Here is a 27,249-nt window from a genome sequence, read left to right as displayed (position 1 = left end):
TTCTTAGCATTTATTGATTGTGTGGGTAGATTAAAAGCATCCAGTGTCAGTTAACATTAAAAGAATCAATAACCAGATTATCTCACACACACACACACACACACACACACACACACACACACACACATTAGTAAGTGAAGGCAGAAGCCAATGCAGTAAAGGGACTCCCTATGCTTCCTTGGAGAGGAAGTCATTTTGGAGAAGAAGGACTGGGTTAGTCCTGACCCCCCTTCAGTCCCACTCATTCATGTCTTCATAACTGTGGGGCCCTGAGGTAGGTGAACAGGACAGTAGTCCAGGATTAAATGAGCTTCCAGTCACAGTAGGGAGCCTGGTCAGTCTCAGACTATCAAGGTGCACAGAAAACAGGTACATGGCTTTGCTTAAGGTGGTTTGAAAAAGGTGAGATTCCTCCATGACATAGATGATTTCGAGCCATATATGATAGTCTTTTCTACCATCTCCTTTAGCCATGGGGCTCTTAAAAAATATCACATCCTTGTTTTTTTTTTTTTTTTTTTTTTTTACATCCTTGTTTTTTTAATCGCTCTTTAACAGTATTCCATTCTAACTGAGGAATGCATGTGTGTCTATGTTTCTCATAAGCTAAGGAGAATTTAAATGTTGCATAATTAGAACTTTATTTTTTCATAGAAAATTAGCTTTCAGATGGAAAATATAGATATGAGTAAGAAATCAGTCTTTTAGAAATCAGGTTCTTATATACCTTAAACAGTGGAAAAATATAAGAAATTGGTAGAAATGTATATTTTACATTTATTTTTGAATATGTAAGTATAATCTACCCCTCTTCTTGTTTGCTTCTAGGGTTCTGATTAATTTTGTTATATAACTTAACTTTTTTAGTGGTCTAAAGTTTATAAATACAAGATCTATATTCCTTCCATATTAGAAATCCTATTTTCCTAAGAATAAATACTATTTTTGCCTTTCTCAACAACGTAAATAGGCAATTAGGAAACAGAAAGAAGAGATAGCATGTTACTTTAGAAAACCTTCATTTATTTGGACTTATTTAATATGCATCAGAAACACACACTGTAAAGACTATTTATATATTTTGTATATACTTTGTATATAAATAAAGAACAAAAGTAGATACACTGAAGGAACAGAATAATTAAAAAATTACAGCAGTTACTAGATTTCAGGACTTTTTCAGTTGTTTCTACAATATTTTAAAAATATTTTTCAGAAGGTATACTATTAAACTTTATGATATTGTGCCAAAGGGAATATGCCACACATAAATGCTTAAGATGCAATTGGAATCAGCAGGAAACATCCTGTAATTTGTTATCATGGCACCATAAAAATACGGAGTTATTTATTTAAAGCATAAATGAATAAATCTTTTAACAGTCACTTCCGACCTCCATTTTACTGATAAAGACCTGGTGAGAATATTGTTTATTAGAATAAAATACAGAATTTTGGACTTCCACTCAAAATTATTTACGAGTTCTCACTTTTATTTTTTCACAGTAGTGGAAATAGAAACCCAGGAGCAAAAGGGAATCAGGGGTAACTTTGAAGGTATGAGTTGGACCAGACTCCTGACCACCATCAGGATCTCAACCATGGGGACAACAAAGTGGCTTTCTCATGGGTATCTTGATTTTCAAGTTCTGGTCTCTCTTTCCTCTATAATATTTCTGTTTCCCTACCACCCCCATTTTGCCTTTTTACAAGTCTTTATGAGTTATGGGCATGATGTCCACCATAGGAAGGACTCTGAAGGGTTTTAATGATGTTAACTGCTAATGTTTCTTAAATGCTAGGTGTCAGGTAACTTCATTAAATTCTTGGTCTGTAAAGGAGCTCCTCTTTTCTCTATTGTTCAATGCCTTGGACAAAGAAGGAAGTTTTATCAAAATTGTGAGTGACACAAAATTAGGAGGATTAGCTAATGAGTTTGAAAACAAAAAAGAATTCACTAGAAGTATTTCATATGTTAGAAAGGTCGGTTGCATCAAAGAAGTGGAAGTGCAACAGGATAAATGAAAAAATTTTACATTTAGACTTAAATAATCAACGCCTCACGTGGAGAATGGTGAAAATATGATTTGGTGAGAAATGTTAAAAAAAAAATTGGGGGTTTTAAGGCGAGTTCACGTAACCCAAGAGTGTGCATCTGTTCCTAAATACCTAAGTCAGTCATAAGCTCTATTAATTGAAATATAGCATTCACATCAAGGGAATTATTAGTCTAACCTCATTCTGCCGGTCACACAGGAAGTGCTGTATTGAGTCCTGGGCATCACATTTTAAGAGAGAAGTTGACAGCAAACTGGAACATGTTCAAAGGAGGGGCCGTGAAATGTCTGGAAACCATATCATATAAGGAGTAACTGGGGGAATGTGTTCATTTAACCCGAGAAAATGACAAGTTGTGTTAAAAATTTCAAAGGCTGTTCTCCAGAAGACCGGGTAGATTTTTCTGCAGAGCTAGGGTATGGGGAGCAGTCACGGGGTGGCATCTTTAGGTTCCTAGAAGAAAAGGCTTTTCCAATAATTAAAGTTATTTACGGACGGGGTGACTCAGTCTCAGGGAGTCACCGGCTGCGAGGTGGGCTGGGCGGGGTCTGCGCGCTCACCTGGGAGAGGTAGGCGAGGCTGCCAGGTCCTTCTGAGTCAGAGGTCGAGTCCATGGCAATACTCTATCTTGTTTCCTCCAAGAAGCAGAGTCGCAGCCTCGGGGCCACTCTTCCTCTTAGTAGCTAGTGCGCATTTTTATTTCCATGAAAACACCCACTCGGGACACTCCTGTGCCTCCGGGGCATAAAGCGGACGCGCCCTCCGCCCTCGCAGACAGATGTGCGCATGCGAGCGGGTCCACACTCGCGTTTACGTCTTTCTGCTTCTTACCGTCTCTTAATTTGTTAGGAAAGGGGACAAGGTAGTCGGTGACAACAGTAAAATCCATTGAAATCCAAGTCACCGTCAGCAGCTGTAGCAGGAACCTTTTCTCTCCAGGTTTGTGAGTCTGACTACCGTAGTTGCTGTGTCGCTTGACACGCATGGGTCGGGCTGTGACCTTGCATCTTGGGCGGGAGAAGCTACCCTGGAGAGAAAGAGGTCAACACGGATGTTTGCTCTATAATGAAAATCCCGAAGGTGTTGCATTAAGTCACAAAAGACGAAGTTGCAGGTGCCTGTGGAATTTCTTGGGGACGATAGAGTAGAAACGTTGTGTGACGCGAACAGGCTGAATAAAATCGACTATTGTTGGCATCCATCTGGATAGGGTTTTCTGAAGATCTTTGTGCATTAGTGACTGCTGTATTCTTCATTGTAAATGCTTCATTCGGGAAGACCAGGTCATTTATCTGTGAACTGAGAAATGGACTTTGTGTAGATGAGACTTTCTCTTCCTTGATTCCTCCTGCCCTCTTGTCTCCTTCCCATCCCCCATCGTCCTCCTCCTCCTGTTCCACCTCCTCTTTTTCCTCTTTCCTTTTTGCTTTCTCCTCTTTCCCCTTCTCTTCCTCCTCTTTCGTCTTTCTCTTCCTCCTTCTCCTTTTTGTTTTTCTCACAAAGGGGCACGATTTTTTGGACCTCTCTCCACAGCCCCCACACCCGGTATTGAGTCTAAGGATTAAGAATGTTTTCTTGGCTTTAGCTCTGACATTTTAACTTTTTCCTCCGCATTGCTGTTTGCTGACTCCACAACTTTGCAGTGTCTTTTTTTTTTTTTTCCTTCTTAGATAACAAACAAGGCGGCATAAATTATGGAGAAATTATTAATAAAATCTCAAGAAGTCAACTCAGCATGTGTTGAATAATGGCCGTGGGATGGTTTCCCTATGGTTGCGAGCTCCAGCCAGGCAGCCCTGGCCCGGGTGGCTCAGCCCGCTTGCCCTGTGTGGTTTGGGGCCTTTAACTATGGGGTAAGTCATTAACTGGCTGGGGAAGCAGCAGCACATTGTTCTGTTATTTTCAAACCACAACAGCCTCTGTGGAATCCAAGAGCCATAAAGACACGTTCTGATGCTGCCTGACAGAGGTATAATTCATGAACTCTATAATTTAAAAGGATTTCAATGCAATTGTAAAACTAATAAAAAATAAATTGCTTTTGGGGAACACTGGTACCTTTTTTAATCGATTGATTCTATTAATTTAAAAATACAATCAGCCTGGTAGCTCTCTGTGTGTGTGAAGATAAGAAAGATTAAATCTGATGCCAGTAGTTTCAAGTAAATTCATAACATTGCTGTCCGACCCAAGAGGTGGTAAAGAGAGAGTGAGAGAGAGAGAAGAGAAAAAAAGAAAATCCCGGAACAATTTATGGCCTATAGCCAGTAACAAAGTGTTTCTTTCTGTACCTTTATATCATTCCCCCCACCCCGTAACTGCTGATTATGCCCAAGTTGAAAAAAGAAAAAAAAAAGTTTTGGTAACTTTCTAGAAGGTTTAGATTTCAGTCTGGATTGAAAAAAAAAAAAAAAGAACCTCATACGAAGGGCTCTTTTTAATCAGATAATTGACCAGTCAGTAATTTTAGCTTGTCTGTGACACACTAGTTGGCAGGTACAGAGGCACGCAGCCCTGTGCTTTCGCCTCCATTCCCCCTTCTCTGCCTCCTGGGACTGTCAGTGAGCTTCCCTGTCTTATTGCTGGTCCCCAGAGCCTGTCCCCCGACGTTTTGAAGTTCAGAAAAGGAGAGCCAGCTGTCAGAGGTGTCCGTGCAGATGGCACAAAAGGGACTCCATCCCTCCATCACCCACCTGGGGGGACAAGGAAGGCCCCACTGAGCAGCTGTCTCTGATCCAGAGCACCCACGTTTCATACTGATCCCTAGTTTCCTGAAATCCTGGCTCTAAAGCTGTTTGGGAGGCTTTGGTGGGGCTTTAAATACAAGTACATTAACTCCTCTATTTTAACTCCCTCATCATGAGTAATGGCAACTCAAAAATGCCCTCTATAATGTCACGTCACAAAAGGCTCTGAAAATTATCCCTGACCCCTATTGTCTGCCCGTTTTCTTTGATTCCTTCCCGACTCATCACGTTCCCTGGCAGCCATGAATGAAATGTAAAATGCTAAATGACTGACATCCATTAAAGCTCCTGGACAAGTCTTGGACCAGGTTTTGAAAGGCCCTTGGAAGAAAAAGGATTGTGTGCTCTTTGAATCTTGGTCTGCTGAACGGCTGCCAAGTGAGGGCTGCTGCATTCAAAGGGCTGAGTGAATAAATGAGAATAACATCCTTGGGGACCTGCTGGATCGGCTTACCTCTGAAAATGCTCAGCTTCACAAAGGGTCAGAGTCACAAGGTAAATGAAAATGGCTACGAGGGGACTTTGATGGCCGAAGCCCGGTAACAGTAGAGGACTTGAAAGAAAACTTTATTTAAAAAAATAAAAAAAAGAGGAAAAAGAAAGAAGGGGGGGTGGGGGAACCTCAGAACTGCAAAGTCAATTGATAAGAACAAAACTCTTCGAGAGCCAATCTATGAATATTTGTGAATTATACGTGGGCGGTGCATAGATGAGTGTGTGCACTTACGAACATGTATAAACTCTTCATCTACCCACAGCTGTAAACATCATGAATTAATTTTATTTTACACTGGAATAAAAACTGGGTCAAGCCTATTAGCTCATTTTCGTGGTGTGTGTAAGGACTCTAATTTTGATCTTAGGTGCAAGTGATAAAAATCTAATGAGCCATCAAACATGTGATTTCTTTGGTCACTCCTTGTTTTGTAAAAATTTTTAAAAAGATTTATTTATTTATTTTGTTGGGGAGGGGCAGAGGGAGAGGAGAAAGCCGTGCGCAGACAACCCACTGAGTTTGGAGCCTGGAACTAGGGCCCCATCTGAGGATTCTGAGATCATGACCTGAGCTAAACCGAGAGTCAGAGGCTCAACCGACTGAGCCACCCAGGCGCACCACTTCTTGTTTTTGTTTTGTTTGTTTTGCCTACATGTGATTTCTCAATTAGAATGATTTCTATTTACCACTTTAATGGAGGTGCATTAGAAGCAGATTCTAGGCAATAAATAAATAAATAAATGAATCAGAAAATCACAGGAATTCTTGACATGTTTCCATACAGACTCCACATGGTACCTGCCACAGGATCAGTCTTAGGAAGCTTCTCTGGCTACTGACTTTTTTCAGCTCATTTTTAGATATGTACACTTAGGAAGCATAAAGAGATCCTATTGAATTCGTTACATAAGAATGCCTCCAGTGAAGATTTAAATGAAGTTCTGGTCCCTCCTTTGATTCAGCAAATGACAATGACAATGGAGGCTGTGACTCAATGGGGTGAAAACTTGTTGACAGAGGGCTGCCTTGGCCTTGTGGGCATGATTTCCAGTAGCGGTGATATGTTATATAAATTTAACCTTGGAGAGTATAGTGGATTGAATGGTGTCCTCCCCGCATCCCCCCAACCCTTCCAAGAAGATATGTCTACATAGAATCTTTGAATCTGAACTTACTTGGAAAAAGTTTTTTTGCAGAAGAAATCAAGTTAAAGAATTCAAGAGAAGGTCATTGTGGATTAGGGTGTGTTCTAAATCCAATGACAAGTGTCCCTGTAAGAGAGAAGGGAGAAGGAAATGTGAAGACAGAGGCAGAGATTGGAGCAATGTGTCTACAAGCCAAGGAATGCCAAGAGTCACTGGTAGCCACCAGAAGCTAGCAGGGAGGCATAGAACAGATTCTCCTGTGGAGTCTCAGAAGGAACGACCCCAATGACACCTTGATTTTGGACTTCTGACCTCCAGAACTGTGGGAGAATAAAGTTCTGTCATTTTAAGCCATGCAGTGTGTGTGGTAGCTCCAGGGAATGGATACAGTTGGCCATGACCCAGTGTACTACTGTAATCACAAGGCCATCCAGCTTGGGATTGCTGCTCTTCTATAAGGTCAGGCAGTCCACTGATTGTTGGATCACCCTGGTGATGGGGGTACACTCTGCCCAAGCTCTTCCCTTTTGTCATTTTCCCATGATAATGCTTCCTGGCTTCCAGTAAGGAAGCATGCATATCTCCTCAAGTCATTATTTAGATAATGTCTGTAAAGAAAAATATTGTTCCCCCAAACTCATGAGTGTATGGGAAAATACTCTTGTTGTATTCCAAACACAGTTATCAGAATCAAGGCTGCTGGTGTAAAGGAAGGTCACCCTACTTCACAAGACAACCATGTGTCAATAGCAAAATTAACTGTTCAGGAATGAGGAATAGAGGTTTTCAGTGTCTTATATTCCAACTTGCTAGTTTGTTACCTATAGTTATGAGTCATTGTGTTAACGATTTGATTGGTGTTTTGAGGTTATTATGTAACACATTTTAATTTTTCTTTCAACTTAAAATAATGCAAATTTGGATTTCTGATACTGTTTTCTTTCAAACTCTCTGCTAATCAAGAATAAACAATGTATGTTGTATAGGAGAAGTCGGTACTTATCTGTATTTGTGCATGTATATATTTTAAAGGGGCACAATTATATTTTATTTATAAAAGATTTTATTTATTTATTTGACACAGAGAGATCACAAATAGGCAGAGAGGCAGGCAGAGTGAGAGGGGGGAAGCAGACTCCCTGCTGAGCAGAGAGCCTGATGCAGAGCTCGATCCCAGGACCCTGAGATCATGACCTGAGCTGAAGGCAGAGGCTTAACCCACTGAGCCACCCAGTTACCCCTACAGTTATATTTTAAAGAAGATTTTTTGTTAAAAGACACAACTTACTATCTTTTCCTAAGTATCTGAGTTAAAAATCTTTGGGAGTGGCCAATTGAATATAAATTTAAAATCCTTCCACATAAACGAGTTCTGGGAGATTCTTCTTTAGTTTTTATTTATGGTACTGGATAATAGAAACAAAACAGACTGTTTCTAGGACATAAGAGTGGTACAAGAACACATAATAAGCTTGAGGTCTTACAAATTAGATTGATTGAACAAAATACTTTCTGTTTTTAAATAAAAATTTCAAGGAATGCAACATTTGGGGAAGTGTCTCAAGTATACCTAATTATCAACAAGAAGTTTCTAGGTGTCAGTGGCCAGAAAAAGTTAATCTGTTTTCCTGCTTCAGTAATTCCCATGGAGTAAGATACTGGAAAAAATGGCTGAAAGTGTAGATTTATAAAGCAGGAGTTGTAACAAACAGTTAATAGGTAAATGTCCATTTGACTGTTTAAAATCTATGTATGGAAGGAATCCTCGTTGTAAAAACAGACAAACAAAATGTATATAATCCAGAGTGGGTATATCACTATTGTGTGTTCTAAAAATCCCATCTTTTTTTTTTTTAATGCCAAGTAAGACTGACACATGGAATTCATTACATTCTAGCTAATGGTTTCAGTCAAATTTATAACAGAGCTGAGTAGGCAGCGAGCATTTCTGGACCTGTGTCTCCAATCACAGGGAACCCAGAGACACAAGCATTCACACACAGAGGAAATTCGGTGCCCAGACTACTGAAGGCTAATTCCTCTGCCACCTACATTTTTCACTCCCATGAATAAAATAAGTTGTTTTGTTTTAAAAAATTAATTTAGCCTCTGTGAAAGGCCAAAATAAAGGATTGGTAGGATATATGATATTGTAGGATAAATGGTGTTGATTTTTGTTTTAGCTTTGCATCATGGTAAGTTCAGAGTAGAGTCTGATAAAATGGAAGGAAAACACTAGATTTCCTGATTATGACATTGCAGGATATGCTTTTAAAACAGCTTGTATGTGGAAGAAATAAGAAACAGTGATTTATTGACACTGGAAGTGAAAATTTGTGCTCATTCTTTTTTCGTGCATTCAAGTATGATTTGAAGTTGATATTCATCTAGCTACTTTTTAAATTCTCATTTTTATTTGGAGAAGTTTGTTAATTTTTCTCCGCTATTTAACCTATTTTGTTAACTTCAGTGAACTGAACTGTTGTTTTCTTTGGGATGTGGAGATTGGTGAAAAGAACTCTGCGCAAGTGTTGGTTAAATGTCTTTGTTTTCGCAAGGATACTTTGAAGAGCATCAGAGACAAACTTCCTGTAAGCTGTGGATTCTGTTGGAAGAGCGGTGGGGAAATTCTTTGCCTGTGTGTGTAGTTTTGGCCTGCAGGGGGCAGCCAAATGCAGCGAAGCTAAAAGAGCTGGCATACACCGCCCTGTTTTCATGCTACCTGAGTAACCCTAGTTCAGGAAAATGCAGCAAAAGCCAAAGTAAGCACTCCTACCCCATCTGTCACTGCGTGGAAGAGAGCTGAGGCAGCCATATTTAATCAACACTGAAGTCTCCCCCTGGGTGATGTTCGTGCCCTTCTGTAATATTTTATTCTAAGTCATTTCCCAGACAGCATTATTGATTCGTGTCATTATTCTCCCCCAAGCTCCGGGAGCTTGTGCAATGTGATACCAACTGCAGATCTCGTCGTGAACATAACCTCAGAACTGAAAGGTAAGGTGACTGCTGGCCACATTCAGTCTTACCCAGATGGCTATTACCCAGTGTACGGTAGGTATTTTAAACTCTTAAAATCTGACATCCGTTGGTTTTAATGCATTAGCAAGAATAAAAAATTAAAAAATAAAATAAAAAAGAAGAAAAGAAAGAAGGAAAGAAAAAAAAAGAAGAAAGAAAGAACGAGAGAGAAAGTGGAGTTTGGCACTTGTTTCTTCTTTCTGCTTTTTTACTTTATGACTAGTAGATTTACGCTCACGCTGAGAAGATACTGTACTTTAGGTATTTTGTGTGGGTGGTTTGGATGAGGAACTCCCCTCCCCTGGAAGAGTCATTAAAAATAATAATACATTTGATATTTATCTTGACTAGAGTTCTGAAATTCTTTCCTTTCCCTTCTCTCAGAGGTAAAGGAGAACAATAAACATTTTCTTTCTTTTCTTTTTTTTAATGACAGAGAGTGAATTGTAAGAGGAGGCCCTATTGGTTGAATGGATGAGTGAGGGAAAGAAGAAAGGAAGAGAGAGGAAGTCGGAAAGGAAGGAAGTAAAGAAAGAAGGAAGGAAGGGGAGGAGGCCAGCAAGTTTCATTATTCCCAGAGGTCTTCTTACTCTTAGGAAATGACCCATTAATCTGTTTTCTCAAAGCCATTTCAATTTTGGGTCCATAAACATCCTTAAAAGTGTGCATAGTTATTTACCTTGTAGACGTGGTATTTCAAGGAGTAACAAATGCTCTCTGCATCATCCCTCATCCAGACCCTTACACACATGCCCTTGCATCAAGTTCTGCAAAATACAACCTAGATATTTGCAATTTCAAACCAAGTTTCTGTTTTGTCTTGGGCCCCGTGGAGTAATGAAAGTTGAATTGCCCACTCTTTCCTCCTCCTCCTCCAGCAAAGGTTTTCTAATTATTGTATCAAAGTCCACCCCAGTAGTAGTAATCCTATGTTGTAGGCACTTCAGGAATCTTTTCGTCTTGTTCAGTTTGCATTTACAATTGGAATTGATGATTGCACAGTAATCATTACCAATCCAGAGTTCTGCTTGTCACTTTCCAAAACCTAAAGCTGTTGTGGTAATAATTTGCCTGAATATCATGAGAGATGATAATCAAGATGATAATCACCATAATACTACTTATTCTTGAACTTCTTCTCTGCTTCAGGCCCTGGATTGGGCCACTCATATCCAGCCCTCCCTGAAGCTCTAAGGAGTAGGTATTCCATACTTTTCATATGTGCTTAAACTGTAGCTCAGAGAGATTAAATAATTATTATTGTTTTAACTACACCACTCAAGTTACTTCAAGGGAGATAACTATTTTCTAACGAATAATCTTCTAATAAAGCTTAGATAATTCTATGAAAAATATTAATGCAAAACACTTGCCTCAGTAGGTATGAAGCATATTAATTAAGAGTCACTCATTACAGGATTGTACTATAATTATACTTATCACAGGACTAATAGTACTGAAAAGAAAATCTAATAATAATCCCAAGTCCAGCTAGGAACTAAATTTACCGAAATGTTCATTGTGCCAGATATCTGGCTGAGTGTGTGGCGCACTTTGTATCACTTTATCCTATTGTCTCCACACTTTAGACAAGGAAGCTGAGGCCTAGATCGATTTAGGAACTTGTCCAAAGTTACAGTTAGTCAGTGTGAACATTAAGTCTTTCTAATTCTAGCACTAAACTGCTTTGCTGCTATGTCCATAGTCTTTCTAATCTCTCCTGGTGTTTAGTACATGATAAAAGTAGCATTTTGGATCAGCCAGTGGAAAAGCAATATATTAGTCAAAAATTGGTGCTGGTCTGACTCTCCAAATTGAGGGAAAAGAAATTAAGTATTTACTTTAATCATACCAAAATAAATTCTAGATGGATCAAATATATAAATATAAAAAATGACTCCATAAACATCCTTTAAAAAGTTAGGATGAATATTTTTCTGTTCTTGGGAAGGCCATTCTATGTGTGACAAAAAAACCAGGAATCATAAAGTAAAAAGGTGGTAACTCTGACTACAAAATATTTCAAACATTTGACAGCAAAAGGTATTTTATGCAGTTTAAAAGGCAAATCGCATACTGGAGAAATATTCATAACATATATACTAGACAAAATATTAATGATTTTGATGTATAAAGAACTCCTTAAGTCAATGAAAACAATCGACATTTCATAGTAAAGTGGGTGAAGTTTATAAATAGGTACTTACAAGAAGAGAAATACAAAGAGGGAGCCTGGGTGGCTCAGTCGGTTAAGGGTCTGCCTTTGGCTCAGGTCATGATCTCAGGGTGCTGGGATTGAGTTCCACAGTCAGCCCCCCTGCTGGCAGGGAAACTGCTTCTCCCTCTCCTCCCTGTTTGTGCTCTCTTTCTTGAATAAATAAACGAAATCTTAAAAAAAGAAATACAAAGTGTCAAAAAATACCAATCAGAGAAAAGCAAATTAAAACAGGAATGAGATAGTATTTTTCACCTATCTGCTTGGAAAACCATTTAACAATGGTTTAGAAAAATGAGTATCTATGAGATTAAAATTGCCAATAGGATTACTGATTCAAAAATAAAAACATACACTATTTGTCCTAATAATTCTACTTCAAAAATATTAAGTAGTGAAAATAATTGGACAGTTAAATAAAAATACATGCAGAAGATATTTAGAATGCTGAGGTAGATTTATCGCCATATTACTTATTACAGAGCAAAACTGGAGATAATATAAATGTCTATCATGAAGGCATTTCTGTTAGACATTACAGTATATGGATACAATGGCATAGTGTGAGCCATTAGAAGTAATGCTACAAAGCTATATTTATGATCACGGAAATGTGTTCATGTCATTTAACTTAAAAAATGCAAGCTACAAATCAGCTATGAAAAGTCATATGTGAATACTATTTTCTAGAGAGAAGACTAATGGCTATTAGTGGTTTTTAAAAAATGCTTATCATATTAAAGATTTTGTTTGTTTCACAGTGTCCAATGTTTACTACCAGGAAAGCAGCAAAGCTATTTTCCTTTTAGGAAGCTACTGGAAGAATATACGTGGGTTGGAACTGAATAAAGCTGAAATGGAAAGAAGGCAGATTCTGGGACTTTCTTCTTAGGCTTTCTAGGAGTTTTACAGCCTCATTGGAGGATCTATTCTCCTGCTGGGTAACCACGCTGTTCCTTTTTCTTTTTTCTTTCTTTCTTTCTTTCTTTTTTTTCTTTCAGTGCTAACATGTTCAGCTCTGCCATTACTTTGGCTGGTTTATGGCTTTGGCTCGTCATGATTCTTGCTGTTCTGGTGCCATTTCAGCATTTATGTTAAAGTTGGCAGTAAGGCTCTGTGGGTATTTCTCACTTAAAATCACAGAGAAAGGGAGTTTGATTGATCAAGCTGTCTTTTCTTTTCTTAAGTCTAGGCCACCTCAGATATCACTGGCTATCCTTGGGTTATCCTTGGGGCAGGGGCTCTCTTAATATATTTACTGGGTTGATTAGAGTATCTCATGATACCCAGGCCACTAAGATCAGACACTCACATAGCAGATGGAAGCCAGGCCATTTCCTTACAAGGGCATTTTGGTGGGCAGGCAAGGATTATCGACTTGGCAATTGAAGCTCTCGTATAGAGACTATCCCGCTTACTTCCTATGCCTATGCATTTAGTAGTTTAAAGAGTGGTGGGGAAAAAGTCCATCAGAATTTCCACTATGTAATTGGATAACCTTGAAGATCCAGAAAGAAGACTCTGGATCTAAAACTATATCTATCTATCTATCTATCTATCTATCTATCTATAACTATATAGTTCTGGATCTAGAACTATATTTTGTAGGGAAATCTGTTTTTCTAGTTAAGAAAATTTTCTTCTTGAAATAATCAAATAACTTTAGCAAATTTGACGTCCGGGTAAAAAGTACCCAAACCATCAGGGAAATACAAATCAAAACCACAATGAGATATCCCCTCACACCAGTCAGAATGGCTAAAATCAACAAGTCAGGAAATGACAGATGCTGACAAGGATGCGGAGAAAGGGGAACCCTCCTACACTGTTGGTGGGAATGCAAGCTGGTGCAGCCACTCTGGAAAACAGCATGGAGGTTCCTCAAAATGTTGAAAATAGAACTGCCCTATGACCCAGCAATTGCACTACTGGGTATTTACCTTAAAGATACAAACGTAGTGATCCAAAGGGGCACGTGCACCTGAATGTTTATAGCAGCAATGTCCACAATAGCCAAACTATGGAAAGAACCTAGATGTCCATCAACAGATGAATGGATCAAGAAGATGTGGTATATATACACAATGGAATACTATGCAGCCATCAAAAGAAATGAAATCTTGCCATTTGCGACAACATGGATGGAACTAGAGCGTATCATGCTTAGCAAAATAAGTCAAGCAGAGAAAGACAACTATCATATGATCTCCCTGATATGAGGAAGTGGTGATGCAACATGGAGGCTTAAGTGGGTAGGAGAAGAATCAATGAAACAAGATGGGATTGGGAGGGAGACAAACCATAAGTGACTCTTAATCTCACAAAACAAACTGAGGGTTGCTGGGGGGAGGGGGTTTGGGAGAAGGGGGGGTGGGGTTATGGACATTGGGGAGGGTATGTGCTTTGGTGAGTGCTGTGAAGTGTGTAAACCTGGCGATTCACAGACCTGTACCCCTGGGGATAAAAATACATGTTTATAAAAAAATAAAAAATTAATTTAAAAAAGAAAGGAAAAAAAAAAGTACCCAAACCACTGGGCACTCTAGTACATTTTTTTTTTTGCTTTTTATTTTTATCTTTAAGAACCATTAAGAAATTCTTCACAGCATGTGTAATGTGATAAATTTTTGCTTCAAGAAATGTAATGTGTAAATCTTTACAAAATTAAAACTCAAAGAAGATAGAAATAGCATTTAAAATGACAATTTAATCATTTAGCCCAAATTTCTTGATAAAAATTTATAGTAATATTAGTATCTTTATGTTGTACAATTTAAAGTTTGAATTTCTTTCTTTCTTTTTTTTTTAAAGATTTTATTTATTTATTTGACCAAGAGAGATCACAAGTAGGCAGAGAGGCAGGCAGAGAGAGAGGAGGAAACAGGCTCCCTGCTGAGCAGAGAGCCCGATGCGGGACTCGATCCCAGGACCCTGAGATCATGACCTGAGCGGAAGGCAGCGACTTAACCCACTGCGCCACCCAGGTGCCCTAAAGTTTGAATTTCTTTAAAAAAAGTTTGAATTTCTTATAAATTATAAATAGCAATGATCTGCACTGAGCAATTACTATGATTTACTAAGTGTTGCTAAATGTCTTGTTACGAGTCACAAATCTTACTGATTTATAAACTGAGATAAGAAATTTAAGTAATGACTTTGTCCAAATTCATATATTTAATTATTTGCTTGAACAAAGCAAGCTCAAAGCTTGTGCAGTTATCCAGGGGGCTAATTTGCATGACCAATATCAATAACACTGTGACAATTCCTTAAGCAAATAGAGTAAATATTAATACTACCTTAAGAGACCAGTGTTTTAGGCCAAATTTGAGGATTAGATTCCATAGTATTATTCACTTCCAATTACATTTATAAAAGATTTTAATGCAAGTAAACATAATACTTTTATTTTGTCATCTCATTATTTCAAAACCGTGGTTAAAATTCCCAACATGTGGAGTATGCTAGCATGAGGGGTTGAGATTGAAAGATACAACCCCTAATTTGAAGGAATTTAAAGTTTAGTAGAGGGGACAGACAAATAAATAGCTTAAAGTATGTGCTTTTCTAGAAAAGTGTGCTGGATGTAATGGGAAGCCTGGACATTATTCCTTTTTTCATTCTTGTTGGGAGTCATCCATATTAATATTCTCATGAACATTCGAGTATTTCAATATCCTGGTTTTGAGTGTCTTCTCAGGGTAAAGCCAACACGTCTTTGGAGCTAATAGATAGTCTACACATACACACACAAGCCCTTAGGCATAATTTCTACTGATATGAAACATGACTTTAAATTCTTGCCAAACAATACTTCTGTGGTGTTTTCTGCTTGATGAGAACTGTTGTATTGAGTTCTGACAGCAATAAAGGTGTTTCATCAGTCCATCTCATGAAGTGGTGGTACCCATCTAATGCAACCAACCAAACACTTTATAAAGTTTAATATTTTCATTTCATTTCCAAACACTCACTAAATACAGAAGATATATATATATATTTTTAACATACCTTGTTGATTTTTTATGTAGGGTAAAAAGTATATGCCTTATTCAAGTAATTGGTATTCAATCACCTACACTCATCTTGTTTAAAATTTCCTCTTTCCTACTTTTTAATATCAACTTATAATCATTTTGTAGTGCCCTGGGTCATCTTGTTTTGTAGATAAAAATCACTTAATACAAAAAGGGGGTGGCAAAAAAGGAAAAAGTGAACTGATATATGACCTAAACATTTCCTTGATGGGCCATGCACAAGACCTAAGGAATTTTCTTGATGATCCGTTTCATTTCCTAGTTATACAACTTAGAAAAAGATAACCTTCCAAAAAAATTTCATTGAGAAAGTACTCTTCTAATATAATTGTGGGATTTCAATTTCAATTAAAGTGGGACTTTACACAGTCTGAAATTAAGAATCAGACTGGAATCTTTCAATCTTGGCTAGGTCCGTAAGCCAGCAAACTCACCCTGAGGGATAGAAAAATGGGTAGAATAAAACTCCTAAATCTTCAGAAAATGTGTTACTTCATTTTAAGACAAATATCATGTAGGAAAGGGAAGGGTTATGTCTTTCAAAGATGTAAAACACCATTTGTAGCCAGTTGTTTCAACCCAGCTAATAGAAACACGGTTAGGCTCTAGAAGATGAATAGGTGTTTTTCCAAGACAAAATGCTCGAAGGCTAAATGGTCATTACTGATATCCATGTTGTGACTCGTATAGTAGTTAAAATATTTCTGATTTGAATGCAGTTCCCTCCCTCCTCCCTCCCTTCCTTCTTTCCTTCCGGGTTTCTCTTTTCCCTCCTCCTCCTTCTTCTTTTGGCTTAACATGAGAGTGGGTGGGTAGATGTATGTTTTCAGTTGTGCCCTATGTCTGCCCATTTTCTGCCCATATTTCATTTTCAAGCCCATCTACCAACTTGGAAGTTGGTGTCTGAATTAAAATGGTCTCAGTACTGAAGTTTCTTTTTAAAGAGTTAGAGTAGTCCTTATCATCTTTAAGTTTAACTAATTCTTATGTATGTTGATTGGAAGACCCACTAAAGTAGAATAAAAATATCTTTGACCCTCATGTTCCTCTGAAACACTTTTAAGTGAATTGAGAGAAAACGCAATAATAAATTAAACTACTAGTTTCTTTACAAGGAGTTGAAGCCCTTGGGAGGATCCTTGGTCCATTGTTCTTGGACCCATGGCTTACTCTTCTAGTACTCAGCTTTGATCTTGATTCTTGTAGGCTGTAGTTCCCAGGTTTCCATGATATCTGGCTTCTGGCTGGCTTTGATCAGTGGGAGCCTCTGGTGGGGGATTGGAGGCTGGCAAAAGAGAGAAGAGTAGGTATTTCTTAGCCTGCTCTGGGCCCCTGGTGGTATCTTAGCAATGATTCCCCTGTGGCGCTGGCTTCCACCAGACTTACTTGATCCAGCTTGCTCTTTCTTTCTTTAAATTTTTAAAAATTCTGATTTTATTTATTTGACAGAGAGAGATCACAAGTAGGCAGAGAGGCAGGCAGAGAGAGAGAAGGGGAGGCAGGCTCCCTTCTGAGCAGAAAGCCCGATGTGGAGCTCCATCCCAGGACCCTGAGATCATGACTTGAGCCGAAGGCAGAAGCTCAACCCACTGAGCCACCCAGGCACCCCAGTTTTTTCTGAACAATAATGGTTTTTCCACTAGCGTCTTTTCCCTTTGTGTATCCAGCCCAGCATGGCAATGACTTCCTTTTTGTAACTATGCTCCTCACTATCACAAGTTTGGTTTCTTAGGTTCTCTAGCACTTGTGTAATCAATTCCCTGCATTGAAATCACTTGTAGTAATTTCTTTTTTCCTGATCAGATCTCTTTTGATTTAACTTATTTTTGTAAGTCATTGCTGAATACATTTTCCAGGAGTTGCATATTTCAGGGGGGAAAATAGGTTTGGTTATACCAACAATATTGGCTGGATATAGCAAAAGTTAGAAAATAAATCAATTTTTTTCTTCCCTACACGATACCAAACAGCCAGTTTAATGGTATTATTTTTCTTTCATAATTGAGTAATTTTTTGGATTTGTGTTGGTGTAATTTTATACCATAGTTGCTGTCTCCCCTATGGTTACTTAGAGAAAATCTACTCAAAAGCACAAAATTTGGAATTGAATGCCTCTTTGGCTGTCTACAGCTTCCTGGGGACATTTTTGGCTGCAGTCATACCATTGGACATGTTGCATACACAAATAGGTAGTGTTGACTGTCTGAAAAATTTGAAATGGTCAAACTTACTGTGAGCTTAGCTAAGAAAAAGGAGAGAGGAGGAGAAAAGAAGGGAAGAGAAAAAGAAAAAAAAAGCCGACCTGAAACCCACGGGTGTTGTGAAGCCTGGCTGTCACAAACTGCTACCAGTTCAAGCCTCAGTTTAACCTAAAGAGATTTGCAAGAGATTGGATGTGTCCCTGTGAATGAAAGAAGAGTAAACTCACCTCACTTCAACATTAAGGACTATTTGTTATCAAAAAGGACAGAAGTCCTTAACTGGCACTGGTCCAGTTGTTCAGGTTTGGACGCAGGAGCTCCTGGCATCCCCACTGTTTGGGTTCCTTCCATTGTTCTCTCTGCCATCTTGGATGCCCCTGAGGTCACTGTCACACAGAGTTCTAGGCAGTGCCTCCACAAGAGTTGAGCAGAAGAGGCCTTCTCTTCTTTGAGTATCTTTTATTTTTTTAAATTAATTAATTAATTAAAAATATTTTATTTATTTATTTGCCAGAGATCACAAGTAGGCAGAGAGGCAGGCAAAGAGAGAGAGGAGAAAGCAGGCTCCCCACAGAGCAGAAAGCCCAATGTGGGGCTCGATCCCAGGACCCTGGGATCATGACCTGAGCCAAAGGCAGAGGCTTTAACCCATTGAGCCACCCAGGTACCCCACTTTGAGTCTTTTTAAAGACCCTTTCCCAGAAGTACCCCAGGGGACTCCCTGAGTTAGGACAAATCACTCTGAAATTTGGACATATTTTAGAAGTAATTTTCATTGCTCTCTTTGCTTATAAATCTTAGGGACTAAGGACAGTATAAAAGTTTCTGATCAAAACCAGAATTTTTAGATGGCATACCAAGGAAAGCATGTCTTTCTTTTTAAACATATTTTAGGGTTGATACATATAAAATAGTTTGGAATTCTTTGCCTCTAGGAAATAGTACTAGTTACTCAGGTTTACTGGGCATTTACTGGATGCCAGGTGCAAGGGAAAACAATTGAATCTCACTGTTCTTTACAACCACTTAAGGAGGTAGTTACTAGTAAGATCCCCCCATTATATAGATGAGGAATTTGAGATATAGAGAGGTTTAATAATTTTTACACTGTTCCTTTGCTGGCAAACTTGGCAGAAAGCTGGGATTTGAACTCAAAAGTTTGAGCAGCAGAATCTCTGACTCCCAAAGCTGCAGGAATGCCAACACACATTTTATCCAGAATTACTCAAACAAAAGTCTTGGGGACGTTATGGATTTTGCAGCTGTCTTGAAGCATCTCGATTATTGGAGGTTTTCTTAAAATTTTTTTTTCTTGATTCTAGCAGTTAAAAAAGTGATGCTCTAAGGATATAGTCACTAATTTTTAATTATAATAAATTATATATCTGTGTGTATATATATATTTATTTCCCTAAATTAGCATCCATTCAAGCTGTTTGTTAGCTCAGTTCTTCTCAAACTTTACTGTGCCCCGAGAACCACTTAGGGATTCTGTTACATGCAGATTCTGAGTCAGGACTGTGGGGGGTGGGGGTCGACAAGCTCTTAGATAATGTTGATCCTGCGAGACTGAGGACTGCAGTCTGAATGGAACAGTATTCACTGGCCATGCAGGAGGGCCCAGGTGGCTCAGTCAGTTAAGGGGCTGCCTCCTGATTCCAGCTCAGGGCATGGTCTCAGGGTCCTTGGATCGAGCCCTTCATTGAGCTCCCTGCTCAGCGTGAAGTTTTCTTCAGGATTCTCTCTCCCTGTGCCCCTTCCCATGCTTGCTTGCTTTCTCTCTCTCTAAAATAAATAAATGTTTTAAAAAGTCTTAAAAAAATAGCTGTTCTTATGGTGATGGTGGCCTGCAATGCCGCAGAGCTGGCTTCGACTGGCATACGAGAGCCTGTTGTTAAATTTTCAGGAATCTTGGGAACCGTTGTCAAGCACAGTCATTACCAACAATCATGGAAATGTACCATTGCATGAATTGTGAACAAAGGCAATAAATACTCCTATCATAACTTGGTAATTATTTTACTACAACTCTCAATTACTGATGCTCTTGGTGTTTCTTCCTGTGTGTGTTTGTGTATCACTATATGACCATATGACACTACTCATCTCTTCCCATCTCTTTGCTTGGGGATGCCATGTTGACAGCTTGAAATCGATCATCATGGGAATGCTTATACCTTGGAAACTGGAAAGTACTACAATTAGGACTTTTCTCCTCAGAGAGCCTGTTGTTAAAATGCTGACTAGCATACAACTCTGATAAACCCATGTTGCATTTATACTTTATGTTTACTGACTCCCCCCCACCCCCCGAAAAAAAATCTAGTTGTCATTCTAAACATGAAACTAGATTACGTGGAGTTACCTGCCTAATATTACAGACTGGGTAAGAGTGTGGGAGAGGGACTTTGAGTTCCAGTTGGTGAGTTGGCTAGACTATGGTTCCTGAGTGTGAATCTCTGTGTTCTCATTTGGGGAGGGGCAGGCTTCACACTCACTCTGTACCTGCCCTCTGTGTTGGTTGTTCATAAGAGAGGGGAATGCAGGAGCCCTGTTGGGCATGTCCAGGCTGTGCAAACACATAGCTTGCTAACATGAAGTGCTAACTCGTTCTCTTGTTTGGTCTCGAGCACCCCCTCGTTGTAGTCATTTGTTCTGCGTGGTCTGGGCACAGTTTCTTATTTTGCCTTTGACAGCTGAGAGCTATTCTTGGACCCCACCACATCTGTTTCAGTAACAATGGTTCTCTGGTCAGAGAAACTAATGAAAAAAGAAGTCCCGAACAAAATGTCGTCTCTCGTGTTTTCCATGTACGGGGAAACAAGGTTACCGGCAAAAGAAGGAAAACCTTTGCAGCTGGTTGGAGTTGTTTACAAGACTGTGACAAGCGATGAAAGACCTGAGCTGGATTTAGAGTTTGAGGCTTCAGGAGAGGACACGAGCCAGCCAGCTCTCCTGATGTGGGGTGCTTTGAGAAGGCCGTGCTAATTGGCAAAATTCTCCGGCATGATCAACTGTAGAAATAGCAACATGTAATGGGTCCCCAAACACTCGCTCAGTCCCGCTGGTTCATTCTTCCATCAAATTTTCACTCATCAAGATACAAGTACAAAGTGCTGGTGATTTCCTGGAAGGCTAAATAGTTTTTCCTAACCTGGCAGCAACAAGAGCAGGGATGTTTACATTGAGCTAATGAAATGCAAGTAATGGACAAAACAGAGCAAGATGGGGGACCAGGAGCCTATAAGGCTTCCATCATTTTTTCTTTCAGTTAGCTGCTGAAGTAAGAGAGGATGGCAGAAAACCTCAAAATCTCTCTTTTTCCTTCCTTCTGTATTGATGGGAACATGCTTCCTTACTCTTCTTATAAATGGAGCCTTGATGATGATTGAAAATGCTGTGTGTGTGTATGCTTTTGAGAAGCACAGCTTCTTTGGAAAACTTAGAACATTTAGAAGCAAAGCAATGACTAATGCTAAATCTAGAGTTCTTAAAAACCAGCTGATGCATATTCCTTCTACGAACATGTTGTCTCCTGCAGGGCCTGAGACAGGGCTAGGTCAGGCTGACAATTGTGCGGGCTTTTATTTTAAGCCTCTTAACCCCACACAACAGCTGCAGGAGTGCTGGGACCCCTGGGGAGCACAGCCCACCTGGTTCCCTTCTTTTCCTCCCATCCAGATGATGTTTAGTTTTTTAGTTGCTAACAAGGCAACTACCCGTTTCCATGGCTGACTGCCTCCATCCCGGATAGTTTTGAAACTGGTTATGCCTTAACCTAGTGGTTGCCTCTCACACTCGTTTTGCGTTTAATGGTGTGAATCAGCGTGACTCTAAAGCAGTGGTGCGTGCAGGTAAAGGGTCTAGACACAGCCCAACTGTATAGGTTGGAATCCTGGCTCTGCCATTCACTGGCTGCAGGATTTGGAAACACACGAATATCTTTAGTCGTTCTTATATGGAACGTCCTCTATGTCAGGCATTCCTGGAGAACAGCACAATAGGAACGCATGACTTTTCACACCCCCGGGGAGAGTGCTTTCCTCAGTCTCCATTTTTCAGATGGGGACACTGAGGTACAGTGGGGCATGTCGGTTTGCCTGGCTTCCAGACATGTCACCCTATGGCTGTATGAGACCTCAGGCAACAAAACAGTAGCATATCTTACCCACCCTCTCATGGTCGTTCTAGTCCTAGAGGGATGTTTCTTTAATACTAAGAGAATAAGCATGGCACAATATCAGAATAAATGACAAACTTGTAAATGGAGTAAGTTCCGTTGTTTTAATCAACCACTGCATTCTTCTCATTTTTCTTATTTTGTAATTTACTGGTAAAAACTTTGGCATGTTTTGGGAAAAATTTTCCACCAGTCCGGACTGGCGTTTAGGAACCACTACCTCACTAACATATCTTGGAAGCATCATTGTTACTGTAATTAGTAATATATAGTATGCAGAGAGGTAATTATTGTATTTTTATCATTATTGGCTCATTCTGCTAAAAAAATAAAAAAGATGAAGGGCAATATCATTCAAACAAAGAAACACAAAACTTACTCTTAATTGGGGAGCAGTAGTGCAGATCGTGTAACTTTGATAATATTTGTGGAAAATTCTAAATTTAGTCATTCCAGAAGACACACATTCATCCCATAAAATTTATCTCCCTTAATTTCTGGCTACCACAGAACATGTCTGTGAGCACACACAACGTATCTGGGATTGTGGATAGTTCTGCTCTGTAGGTGTAAGCCAATCTGTAATGACCCATGTCTGCACACCCCGCCCTGTAGACTAGCCCCGTTGTTAGCCAACCAGAATGCCTCAGAGACTTCTCTGGACATCTGAAAACACTGCCAGGAGAAGAGGCTCTGCCCAGGTATTTCCCTGTCTTCCTAGGAAATACAGCCAGTTGATTGCGGTCCTATCCTGAGGCAGCAGAAATGAGGCAATCTGTTCTTTATCTCATGGATCTTCACTAATGTTTTCCACCAAGAATTACTAAATCCGCTGGACCGTCACAAAATAACAGTTAAGGCTGCTCTCGTTTCCCTGTGTCATTTTTCACAATCTGAAAACATGTCAAGATAGGACAAGATGGCGGAGCTTGGATTTTTCTTTTAAGAATTGACAGGGAGGTGAGAAATACCTCCTGGGCAAACATTCTTTGATAGACTGTTGCGTGTTAAATAAATGGCTTTTTTGTTGTCTCATTTTGAAAGTGTGAGCAATAGAGCAGATTCTTTTTTGTTTTCATTCCTCTATGTTTTTTTTTTAAAATTCACCCTTTTTGAATTTTTTAGATTATGCTTTTATTCACAGAGCCCTTCTAATATATACATTGAAAGGAAATGTGTGGGTTGCTCTTAAGTTCCCACTGTGGACTTTCGGCTGACATTAAAAAAATTCCATTCATGCCTTGAGATTAATAGAAAAATCAGGGCTTTTGAAAATGATTTTATTTCCAAGAAGTTTGCCTGCCAAAATCTAAATATGATTTAGTGTAGATAACTCAGAGTTATGTGTAGAGGGAGTTAGGGTGAAGGGTTTATTGAACTCACGTTTTTGTAGATTAAAACCTTTGGTTTTGTGTGTCGTTGAAATGGGTTGACAAACACCATGGTCAGTAACCATCCCGTTCTTCCCCAATGGTCTGGTACAGGTCACACTTCACATTTTTAGTTCCCATATCGAGGGTATATACAGTTGAACCCTAAGAACATAAGCACTTTTTTAAAGACCAGTGTTTTTTTTTAACTTTGCCCACTTTTCAGTAGCACTTTTGTTTCATGTCTTTATACTAACTCAGTGGAGTATATTCATATGAAAAGAAAAAAAGGACACAATCTTTTCTTTCAGCAACATTTTTTCAGTTGTTGGTTTCACTGAGATATGATTCTCTACCATCCTTCTTAATTGGTGCTCAAAACCTGACTCATAGTTTAAGGATACTTTACATCGAGTTGGGGGTTTGTTCAGTGGCCTGCTCTGAGATAGAAGGAGGCAATATGATTCTCTTCCTTGGAGAACTTGCTTACGTGGAACCAAAATTTATGTCCTTGAGGTTTTGAACTTTGGGTCCCCTAGAGCAATAATCCGTTTTCCATGTGGCAAGCCTATCTGAAGTCGGTGATCACATCCTACTGAAGCCCACTCTTGAGGTTAAAAATTCTCAGATTCTTTAATATAATTTTGAGCAATGTCTCTATTTCTCACTGGAGTTGTCTGTCTTTTGAATTTACTCTCTTGCACGGCATGGCTCCCAGAATTGAGCACAACTCCTAGGAATGCCTGGTCAGAGTAGCACAGGGTAGGCTTCTGTCTCCCTCAGTCAGGGTTGCTGTATCTGTGAAGGAGGCATGAACACCTTTTGGGGAGTGCTGAATTTACCAGTCACTTCAGCCAATGAAGCCACTAGACATTTTTGTTTTGCTCTAGGCCATATTTCTCCTCTGCCGAGAATAATTTATTCTCTCTCACTTGACTGACTTTGTAGCAAATGAAAATTTGCTACCTTCATCCCTGCATCCTCCAATAGGAATGTGGAAAATGACAGAGCTGAGAACAGAGCCCTGTAAGATGCCCCGGGACCTCCCTCCACAGTGATTGGTTGGTTAGCACCGAGACTTCCCTTGACTAATAATCCAGTAAGCTGTAAAGCATTCGAGCCAATCCACCCAGAGTGTTCATTGTTCATGAAATCACTTCCCTTGTTTGTGGGTTACCTCCCTAAGAGAAAAGTGAACTTAACAGGTGCGATTTGGTTCCCCTGAAATACGTTTTGTTTTGTAGTCATTACTCCTGCGTGAAATTCGGGTGTTCATCCTTTCTTAGCCATTTCTAGTGGTTGGGCAGTAACATTTCTTGCTTGCTCTCTTATTGTGTGTCAGCAGGGGCTTGGGTTCATTTACAGACACTTAATGGTGTTTCTGTTATATTAGAAATATGTTATATTAGACTTCAGGTCTTTTTTGGCGTTTTCCATTCTCTCTCTTTTAGCTCCAAGATGACTCTTGTTTTTAGAAAGTGGAAGAGTTCTCACCTCTCACCCACATGTCACCATTACCTCAAGAAAATACATAGATTTTTAAAAATAATTCTTTCTTTTTTTCTTTCTTTCTTTTTTTTTTACCAGCTAAAATCCCTTCCTAAACACAGAGACATTCAGTACTATTCTTCCCACATTTTCAAAACAAGGCTTTGCAAATTTATTATCTGTCCTGCTAAAAGTCTTTCTTCCATGTTTCATGTATTCATTGTTAAAGCTGACCGTTTTGGGAGCTCCTTGGATGGGACTCTTCTTAGCTACACATTTCTTTTTGTCCTAATTTTAGCTTCTGGGGCTCAGGCTGGGATAATGATAGTGTTCTCTCAGAAATGTTTGAAGTCTTTCTTCCTAAGTTCCTTCTAGACCCACCCACTCTGTGCTCTTCCGGGGTCTAGGATCACATCTGCACCCCCTGGCTCCCAGGTTCCCGTCATTGTCACGTTGCTCATGAATCTCTTGGTCCACAGTTGATCCACAGGAGTGGTGTTCCTGCTTGGTTCCTAACATTTGAGGCCTGGGGGTCATGCTTAGGGTGCAGAAGTGTGCTCCTGTGAAAACACAAGGAATGAGGCTATCATAGAATTCCGTTTACTTTCCAGGTCATTGAGGTTCTACTTTTTATATTTCCACCTTGCTTTTTGAATGGTATAATTTGGTAGGGGCCAGGGAACACTAAACAAGGAACCAAATGACTGTTTTCTTGACATAGAGCAGCCATAAACTTGCTATGTGACACAGGACAAAATCTTGGCCTCAAGGGACCTTTTCTCCCTCCATCTTCAGGAGTTTGGCAAGATTATGTCCCCTCACCAATCCTACAACTTTAAAAATGGAGCCTTAAGATGATCTCTTGTATTAAGGATCCAGGACAACATCGGTTCCAGTGACAGCCCATGTTGAGTGGTCTTATTACTGGAGTTTTGGGGTTCTAAAATTCTGTACATCTTACTTTTGTTGTTCTCGGTAGGGAAAAAATTTCATCAAGGAGAGTAGTGCAAAAAAAGAGCTAGCATTGATGGAACAATTTTCACAAACACAAGATAGTACCTTAGGGCATGTTCATATTCCCTTCTCAGAAATTTTTGACACCAGGCATGTTTCAAATTGAGAAATGATATGATCCTTGGGGAGCTTCAAAACCGAACATTTCTGAGGCAGCACTGACATTCACACAAGGTGAGATGAGACTAATGACATTGATATTTCGGAGGCAAAACGTGAATGTCCATATAAAGTGAGATAAAGACCATTATTAGTTAAGATCAGGTTGTCATCCACGTTTATAAAAAAAAATTTATTAAAATAAATTGTGGCATTGGTAGTAGAAATCAATACTGGTCTTACTTACTGGTTTTTGTTTTTACCAGAACAGAAGATGGGAAATTTGGTAGGACATGTATCTACTTGATTTTATGAGATTCAGCCAAAGCCTTCAAAAGACGTACAATTCACCCACTGAATTGAATTGACTACATTTGTGCTTCTATTATGTGCTAAACAAATTCTTCTATTCAGTAGGTATGGACTGAAGTTATACTGGGTGCCAATCCCTGAGCTGGATAAATGGGGATATAAGAACGAATATGTTAGTTCAGCATTAACTCTTGATTTCAGCTCAGGTTATGGTCTCAGGGTTGTGAGATCCAGCTCCGCAGTGAGTTCTGTGCTCAGTGTGGAACCTGCTTAAAGATTCTTTCTCTCTGGGGTGCCTGGGTGGCTCCGTGGGTTAAGCCTCTGCCTTCGGCTCAGGTCATGATCTCGGGGTCCTGGGATCGAGCCCCGCATCGGGCTCTCTGCTCAGCAGGGAGCCTGTTTCCCTTCCTCTCTCTCTCTCTGCCTGCTTCTCTGTGATCTCTATGTTTCAAATAAATAAATAAAATCTTAAAAAAAAAAAAAAGATTCTTTCTCTCTCATTCCCTCTGTCCCTCTGCATGCATGTGTGTGTGCTCTCTCTCTCTCAAAAAAAGAAAAGAAAGGATATATTATTTATTTATAACTATTCTTATTGAACCCACAAGTCAAGAAAGGAAGAGAGGCATTATGCAAACATTTGCATATTATCAGGAAGACTTAGTCCAGTCTTATGGTTCGAAGAATTCCCTTCGAACAGGTATTTAGACTAAAACCTGAAGGATGAGGTGGCACCAGCCAAATGAGGAGGGTGGGGGAGAAACAACCTTCCAGGAAGTGGCCGTATGGGATGGCACAGGTGGGAGAAACCCATTCAGTGAGCCCCCAAAATCTAGTAAGTTTGGAGCAAAGAGGAAGATGACGGGTAG

General features: G+C 39.5%; 1 long non-coding RNA gene across 1 annotated transcript in view; it reads left to right on the top strand.

Annotated features, from left to right (window-relative positions):
- The first annotated feature begins 7,662 nt into the window (after nt 1–7,662).
- The window catches only part of LOC106007308, a 34,045-nt gene continuing 14,458 nt past the window's right edge, over nt 7,663–27,249 (top strand). The window contains exon 1 of the long non-coding RNA XR_001182001.2: nt 7,663–9,443. This is a non-coding gene — a long non-coding RNA (uncharacterized LOC106007308). The remainder of the gene's footprint in view (nt 9,444–27,249) is intronic.

The sequence above is a fragment of the Mustela putorius genome, unplaced genomic scaffold (genome assembly GCF_011764305.1).
Source record: "Mustela putorius furo isolate JIRA1106 unplaced genomic scaffold, ASM1176430v1.1 tig00003863_pilon_pilon_pilon, whole genome shotgun sequence".
NCBI lineage: Eukaryota > Metazoa > Chordata > Mammalia > Carnivora > Mustelidae > Mustela > Mustela putorius.
Note: the sequence above shows the minus strand (reverse complement) of the source record. Positions and strands in the feature narration are given on the sequence as shown.